Raw genomic sequence first — 8,673 nt, forward strand, 5'->3', positions numbered from 1 at the left:
TCCCCCCCCCCTGCCGCGTTCAAAGGGGGGGGGGGGGGGGGGAAGGACAATATACACTTTTTTGTAACTACATAAGGATCATCTCATGTTCTAGCTGGGACTCTTTTGGGAACTAACTCACCATCTTACAAGGTTAGTTACTATGTATCCTGCACCAAAAAGCTGAAGAATAGAGAGCAACAACACAGTTTCAGCAAGGTGACAGAACAGAAATATTATTCCTAAATAGATAAAATTAGAGCAGCAAAAACATGAAGAAATACACTCCAATCAGTCCGGAAACCAAGAAAATAAAAGAGGGAGGAATGATAACGCTTCACAATACCTCAGTAACAATGTGCCACTTGTTGAGCTACTTAAATTCAACCAAGTCCTTTGGCAAAGCTTGGTTCTTGACCCTCCGGCTCTTGAGCACTGCAACATCAAAATCACCTTCCTCTATTGCAAGCATTAACTTCCTCCAACTTCTCTGATCTCATCCACAACATCCTTAAATATCTGCACTTCGTTTTCTACATGTTCACATATCCTCATATTCGCATCAACCAAATTCTCGAGACCAAACCATTTGCTGGAAACCAAGGAACATCATTTATAAGACTCACACATACATCACATAATTTCACACAAAAGTTGCAAAACCACCCATATAAACCCATTCTCAATGTCAACAACACATTAGCGTGACAATCATTTCAACAAACATTCATAAATCACCATAAAACTGCAAATTTAACAGGTGCTAAACCCCTTATTACATGACATTCAAAGAAAATTCTAAAGAGTGAAGCCCACAGAATCTATCTCCTCTGCATAGGGAGTTGTAGAAGGGCCCTCACTACTACTAACTACACAAAGAAAGAAACTGATTTTCTATGCACACATGTCCCCTAGCCTTTTTTCCCTGCTTCCACTCTAGCAAAATTTTTCAAGCAACAAGTTACCTTTAAATAGTAATAAAGCTGCAGCCAGGAAAAGTGTAAAAAATAATAAGATAGCAGAAAGTAGTTGAACATAACGATTATGGTCAGCCGTTGCAAACTAACCTTACTTAACATCACATTATATGCCAAAAGGGGGATAGTTGAAGGCACTGTTTAGCACTTGTCTTTTCATTCTTACCAGCCGTAATTATATTAGAAGCAAGAAGAAATCTAGATAAACAAAAAGAAGATCCAATGTGGTAGAATTTTATAGTTATAAAGTATCAATAAACTAAGGGAATATCATAATTCATAATTGATCAAAATGTAAAACACCAACCCATTTGAGCACAATGTTAATCATGCTACAGCTATTTCTAATTGTTTGACAAGCAGTCATTCCAAACTTTGCACCTTCAATTCTCTCCCCTAATTCCCCTTTCTCGAATTGAAGAACCAGCTCAGTGGCAAAAGAACATTAATTGCGAGCAACTTATAATGGTGAACAAGCAATGCAAGAAAAAAGTTTTCTCAAGGATACATGAAATAATATCACATGGCATATGTCAACCAACTTATTCCACTTCCTGTCAATTATTGTTTATTACACTTATAAGCACTACTCTTTCTTCAAGTACCTCTGTCTCCAACCATGAAGAGAGAGAAGGTTGGTTAAGAAAGAAGAAACGAGGGTTAAAGCAACAAAATCCCAACATCCTTCTATTCTTTCCTTCCTTCTTTTGGCTATCCAAAATGTCTACTCCAATAACATGAAAGCTTGATAGCACCACTAAATTACCAAAACCAGAAATAGAATAGTATTTAGGAAAATGAAATACACAAACCCAACAATTTCCAGAGACGATCGGAATGCAGCAATGCGTGCGCACATGCATGCTGTAAGTGTACCATGACAGAGTCTTCCTTCCTGGGTGATATTGTTTCACCAAGCTATATAAACAAAGTAAGGTTGCACTCAAAATTGTGATATGGCAGGGCAATAACAACAACATCAAAATTGACACATACAAAAATAAAATTATCCCTGCTTACAGCACTGAAAGGGCCAAACAAACTTTGCGAATTTAACCATGAAATTACCACAGTTTGGCCAGATGCCTCCAGAGCTTTTTTCGTGATCATCTTCTTCATAGTTCCCTTCTTATGCTGTTTTCTCCTATCCTCTTGTTGTTGTAGTTGATAGATCATGTCCTCTGGAGCACCAAGCCAAGAATCCCAATCAAAGTATGGCAACCACGCTGCATCTACCTTTGCTTTGCATTCACGGGTAGACACAAATAAATTATCATAGCGATGTCAAGTACAATATTTTTCTTTGCAGCTTTTCTTAGCATGGACAAGCACTTGAAACCAAAGCAATAATTCAAATAAAATAGTGGGACATACTCACAACTCATAATTAACAGTATAATAATCAAACCACCACCAAACTTACCACTCCCTAAGTTTACCTGATTTTGGTGTCTTTTGAATTTCTGCTTGCAATACAAAATGCAATCTTCTCCTTTCAACGGAGGGCAAGCCCATGACAACAGCTACTGAAACTTCACTTTTTGCAGTATTCTAAGTGTCGAATCTGAATATATAAGAATATTATGGGTACTTGCACCAGAAATTGCAACTACAATATCTTGCCACAACAGAGAAGATAGCAATAGCAAAAGGGCAGTGGTTCCAGAAACTTGACAAAATTCATGGTGCACGAATGTTTGCAGAGGTTCTCCAGTCACTGCTTTGACCTCTGGCCTGAAATACTTAACTGAATCCACGTAAGATCAGCGATGATCAACTGCTGACAATCAGATCCATTCTCAAGCGCACATTCCAAATAGGCACACTTCAACACCTTCAATTTTCTGAAATATGGTATCACCTAGAAGATAGAAACCATTTGCACTATTACATAAAGTAGATTTCCTTTGTTAAACACAAGGTATCTAAGGAGGCATTTTAAGGAACAAATCTCCAGTAATCTATTTTTTGTTTTGGTTACCCAATCTTGTGCAAACCTTCACCCCCACGATAAATAACAACGTAAAACGACAAGACTAACTACTAATAATTAGAGGTCAAATTGGAAACCTAATAAAGTTCAACTCAGTTAGTATTAGTATGTGAATGTAGAACTTCATCAGGTTGCTCAGTCCCATGGCAGACTTCGCCTCAGAAACTATATTGAATGACAGTTGAGATTGACCAAATGTATCATTTTTTAAGAAAACCTGGTTTTGACAATGGACAATAAGATTTTGCTTCAAATATGGGGGATCGTGGCGATATCAGAGGAAGAGGTCTCTAGCATATAAAATTGTAAATAATTAACTAAATTTCTAACTGTATGAATGTGGAAAAAGTGAGCAGTATCACCGGCCTCAGCTGCACGGATTTTATATGGTAGAGACAAATAATCCTCCAAATCTAACTCATCACTTAAACTCATTTTAGCAGTACAAACCTACAAACAAGGCCCATTCTCTATCAACTATAAGAACATAAAGAAACTACAGTTTACGGTGATAGAGAAGTTCAGGCATCTATGTCAATCTTGATGTAGAATAACTTTTTTTCCATGGTTGCATTAACTCTTTTCTCCTTCACTAAGGAGGATTGTCCCTTTCTTCTTAGCCTCTTTCGCAGTTTCTCATCTTTTAAAGGTTAACTGGGTTAAGACTTTTTTTTGTGAGTGAGATGTGAGGACAGTTTAATATAAATGCAGTTTACTTTAAGAACCAGCAAATGTCAAATAGTAAATGATCTTCGAGATTCACCTTCAAAGCGAACTCAATATTACGATCAAGTCTTCCCAGACATAGGAGGGCAGGGTCCAAAGTGTCAGCTCGGTTAGTTGCCATGATAATCTTCATATTAACTGTATGGTATCCATCCATCTGTAAAGACAAAGTACATTATAACGTAGAATGTTAATGGTATAGGATGAGACATGGATACTTTGAATAACCACTCTTTCAGTCACGCAGGCAATACTCGACATGTTGGCCTGAAGGTATACACACGACTGAGCGCACAGGCATATGTTTCAACCTGCAGTTGTCCTGATACAATCAAAAATGCTTGCCTTGCCTGCCGAAAGAGTCTTCAGCACAATCAATTTTTCCATCCTTCTTAGGAATGCCACCACCAAACATCTCTTAGCCAAATTGTATATTTCATGTAGCTTTGAGAGGTTATATTTACCCTGTGTTGATATGGTCATCTAAGAGGAATAATACATAAAATAAAAGACAATTATGATAATATAGCATTTAAACATTTTTAGAATAATTATTGTCACTTATATTGGTAAAATAACATCACGGTCAGAATCTATCACCTCCCAACCAACCAAAAATAGTAGTCAGATAAAGTCTAAATAAAGGCTTTTACACGGGATTTTCAGATAGCCATAAAAGAATGTGACAATTTTTAGATATAAACAAAAAATAGAAGGAAAGGACTGTTGCAATTTTTTGAAGTTATTGCCTCCCACACAACGAAATACTATTATCCGCTATTATAAATATGTAAAGCTAAGCTTATCAAACTCCCCAAACTTAAACAATTATTGTCCTCAAGCAAAAGTCCGACATTGCAAAAAACATGTTATAAACATTGTGCTAATATTCCATAACAACAAATGTAACCTATAACCTATATGCACATAATCTCAAAACACAAATGTCGCAATACGTTATGCAAGCGCTAACTTATCATAATGAGGGTAAAAGGCCAATCACATCACAACACTTTGTCTCGCCATGTAGAGAGTAGAACAATCAAGCTTCCACAAAATCATAGGTTTCTAAATGTCACCATACTCGTCACTTCAACACAATACCCTTTATCTCCTTATTTCTGCCTAAGTTGGGACAACTTTTGTTCTTTTTTTTCTTTGGCCACTAATGATTTTTTTCCCTTTTTTCTTCCCCATTTGTTGCCACGGATTTTATTTTCTTTCTTTTTTCTTTGTTTTTGCCCGTGACTTACGTTCTTTAGGCCGTATTTCGGTCTTTTGACGCGAATGACAACACTTGTGGTGAAGGCACCCGGTTACTCAACCAAAAAACGTCGTATTTCGGTCTTTTTTTTTTTTTTTCATGGTAAGGGGAAGGGCCTTTGAATTTTTCAAAATGATGCATGTCCCATGTTAAGCTTATAAGGATCAATCGGGTGGCGTTTTGGCAAACAAATATGATTTCACAAGAACTCCTATGATTGAGTGGAAAGCACAGACATTCCAACTCTATTTCAAAGCAATTCAAAATGCATGAAATTAGGCCTCAACTACTCCACATTTACTCAGAGCAACAATCACATAACGCAAGTGCACATTCATGTCTAAATCTTATGCTTCCTAACTCACATTTATTTGTCAAATTACCAACTATCATTCTCGATAAACTCGAAAAAAAAAAGTAGTAGTTTGATAATATAACAGAAAAGACAAATGAAAACTTAAAAAGGTGGAATTCTTTACAGTTGAAATAGTTTGTTGGGTCCTTCAAATGAAAATTGGATGAGTACTTCCATGTTATTTTAATTGAACCAAGAGTCTGACCCCAAAATGTTAAATAAACATATTGACATTCCGACAATCAAACATGTCTCACAAAACTTGATATACCATAAAGGGCAAGACGTATTGTTTACTTGGATGAGATTACACTAAAGTACATATAAATAAAAAAGGATAAAAAACAACCACAATAGTAAATCAACTGGAAAACCACTGAAAAACCATCCAGGAATATTTTTCAAAAGAACAAACTTGCTAAATCTAAAGAAAAGTACATTTGCACTATGGTGCAAATGATGAATATCAAGATATCAAGATTTCAAGATAACAATACACGCACATAAAAGGAAACATGTCTAATGAATAAAATGAAAAGTGGAAGCCAAGAAAACTTTTTACCACCATTATCACTTTGCAAAGACTTTTTACTTTCTTTAATCATCATCTGCTTCATTGTTTTCAAAGCCCCAGCCACCAACACAGCTGTAGTATTCCTCCTTGTTGCCACCTCATACACATTCCCTTGGTAGCTATCATGCATGAAGACAAATAGATAAGTTTGGAATTCCTCAACCTAAACTCCTACATGTTCATAAGAGAAATTATTGCATTGTGTGTCATTCAGTCATTGGGGAATTTGAATAAATAAATCACAAACAGGGTTTACTTCTAAAGCTTTGATGATTCCCTCAAGCTCTATCAAATAGCAGTTATCATAATAAACCATAGCAGTCTAGCAAATATAACTTGTAGAAAGCAACAATTAAGGCAAAGAAGAAACAAGATTGTTGATATGAAAAAAGAAGTGCACCTGAGACAATGATGTGGCCACACAACTAGAAGACAATTAATAATATCATATACAATATGTTGTACTTGATTTTAGCTAAAAAAAAGAGGTCTCTAATTACTCTTAATTCAATGTGCAACGTGGATAACGCTATATAACTAGTGAAGGTGAAAAAGAAAGAGGACAAAGAAAGCAAAAGAACTAAGATTATCAATATAAATTATAGCAGCAATCAAATGCAACAAAGAAATACTGAATAGGGCATGATGAGCCGAGCGGGCCCAAGCAAGGATGGTCATAAGAGAAGTGAGAAAGAAAAATATCTTACCCCTCCATTTGATAACAATTGATGATGCAGAAATATTGAAGATTGTGGTTTTTTCCCTTTGTTGAAATAGCTTTTCCCAACATAATCTGTAAGTTGGAAGATGAAATGAGACATATAATGTGTTTAGAACTACCACTTTTTTAGAAAATATTGTAAAACAAGCAATGGAACATATGTAAGGAAACAGGAAACAACGGGCAGAAAGGCTCAGTCAAACTAAAAGAAGAAAAAGAATATCTAACTGCAACTAGTAGAGCTAAGCTCAATCTTGATATCCTCAAAATAAATTGTAAAGGGTCAGTGGGAAAGCCTTATAATTGCAGGATCTTAGATTTCAGTACAGTTTAAAGACTAATTCATAGATCAAGTCTTAATAATGAGAATAAAAACCATGAAAATTTAAACAAAGACAAAAATAGACCTTAAGGTCTCATTTTGAGCAACAATTGATTTCATTCTTCCACTATTTAAAAATTTCTTTCAGAAACTACCATCAGCCATTTCATTTAAATAATAATAATAGTACTAGTTCTTTGTGTCAGCAAAACATGAGTGATGAGATAACTAAAGCAAGAAAAAATACAGATGATAATCGACTTTTTTCATAAAGAATCAAACAGGAAGTAAAAATGAGGTGTGGGGAGTTTATCAAGTCCAACATTTCAGAAAGCAAAATAAGATGATAACATTTGATAAGGAAGTCTTCGGATTAGATAACAAATAAACTCAAAAAAAAAAAACAATAGCGATCAATGGAGGAATAGAGTAATAGATACAGTTAGTGATCATCAGCACAAACAAACTATTGGTTGATTAGTTATGGCAATAAGAATGCAGAAACAAAAGAAACAAAGAAACCGCCTGACATACAATATTTGAAATGCAGAACTCGCTCCTAGGTGAAAATCCTAAACTAACTATCAAAAGATGGAGCAGAAATGTACAACAACAGTTTTAGACTTGCATTCCTCGTCCTTTCATGTGGAACATATGACTTCATTGGTTAAAAAGATAAGTAAATTAATAGCTCGAAGCCTTAACCATCTATCCTTCAATAACTTAGAAAACTATCATATAACTAAGAACAACAAGAATCCTTGTGGACACACCACACCCAAAAGTGATAGTTTCTTAAACAAGGCATTCGTACTTGTTATGATGATAGCCGTACTTTACAAGAAATTGCAAAATAGATGAGGTCAAACTTACCCAAGCAATTATATCATGAAGTCACCACTAATACCCACGTAGAAAGTATGATTCACATAGCATAATCTCCAACAACGACCCAAAAGTACATCAAACGAAGAATGGTTTTGAGGATTTTTACCTGTGGGTTTTTTCTTTTTCCGATTTTTCTATGTTGCACCCAACCTCCACGGGTGCTTCTCCTGTGGGCGTTGCCTTAGCATAGGGGCACCATCAAGCCCCATCACGTTCTCCGCCTTAAGTCGGCCATCATCGGCACACTGCACCACTAACTCCACCGTAGCTCATTCGCTGAAGCTACGTGTGCGGATTTTCTTGGTTTCATTCCTTTATTTCTTTTCTTTCTAATTTCGCCGAGTCTTTGTGTGCACAAAGCGAGGACCTCCAACATTTCTCTCGGGCTACCTTGATGTGTAGCTCCGACACTTCTCGGTGGTTTTTCTTTCGTACATCTTGAGGTTTTTTACAGGAATAGAGAGGGTTTGATGGTGGGTTTGTGAGCGATAATTTTGAGGGTTTCTACAAAAGATCGGAGAGTAGATTTGAGGGTTTCTTGAATCTGGAAAGAGAAACATATGAGGGTTTGATGGTGTGTTTCTGCAAAGTAGACTAAAGATGGGAGGTAGGGAGGGAACGGGTATTTTTTTATTTTGCAAAAGTACTCTTATAATTTTTTTATTATTTTTCAGTTACAACTTTTATTATGAATTAATTAAAATTTTATGTTTTAAATGTCCGTTTGATCTTGAGATTAAGGTTAAGGCAGTGTTTTCAAAAACTTCTATTTTTACATAAATAATTTTTGTAGAAAAAGTTAAAAAATGTAGCAGAATTAAAAATGGGTTGTGTTTGTAAAAAATAAAAATAAAAAAGCAAACAAAAGTTAAAG

The 8,673-nt window shown here is 35.6% G+C and overlaps 1 long non-coding RNA gene across 3 annotated transcripts; it reads right to left on the reverse strand.

Moving 5' to 3' along the window:
• LOC105178731 lies at positions 36-8,410 on the reverse strand. 3 transcript variants are annotated; one of them, XR_002288418.1, is made up of 9 exons: positions 7,906-8,410; positions 6,576-6,661; positions 5,857-5,987; positions 3,713-4,140; positions 2,705-2,817; positions 2,025-2,520; positions 1,769-1,874; positions 326-571; positions 36-162 (listed from the first exon to the last, which is right to left on the reverse strand). It is a non-coding gene; the product is annotated as an uncharacterized LOC105178731 (long non-coding RNA). The 3 variants fall into 3 exon arrangements; XR_002288417.1 differs by having other exon boundaries at positions 2,025-2,137; positions 2,396-2,817; XR_002288416.1 differs by having other exon boundaries at positions 2,025-2,817.

This window comes from Sesamum indicum, linkage group LG16, assembly GCF_000512975.1.
Source record: "Sesamum indicum cultivar Zhongzhi No. 13 linkage group LG16, S_indicum_v1.0, whole genome shotgun sequence".
NCBI classification, from domain to species: Eukaryota; Viridiplantae; Streptophyta; class Magnoliopsida; order Lamiales; family Pedaliaceae; genus Sesamum; species Sesamum indicum.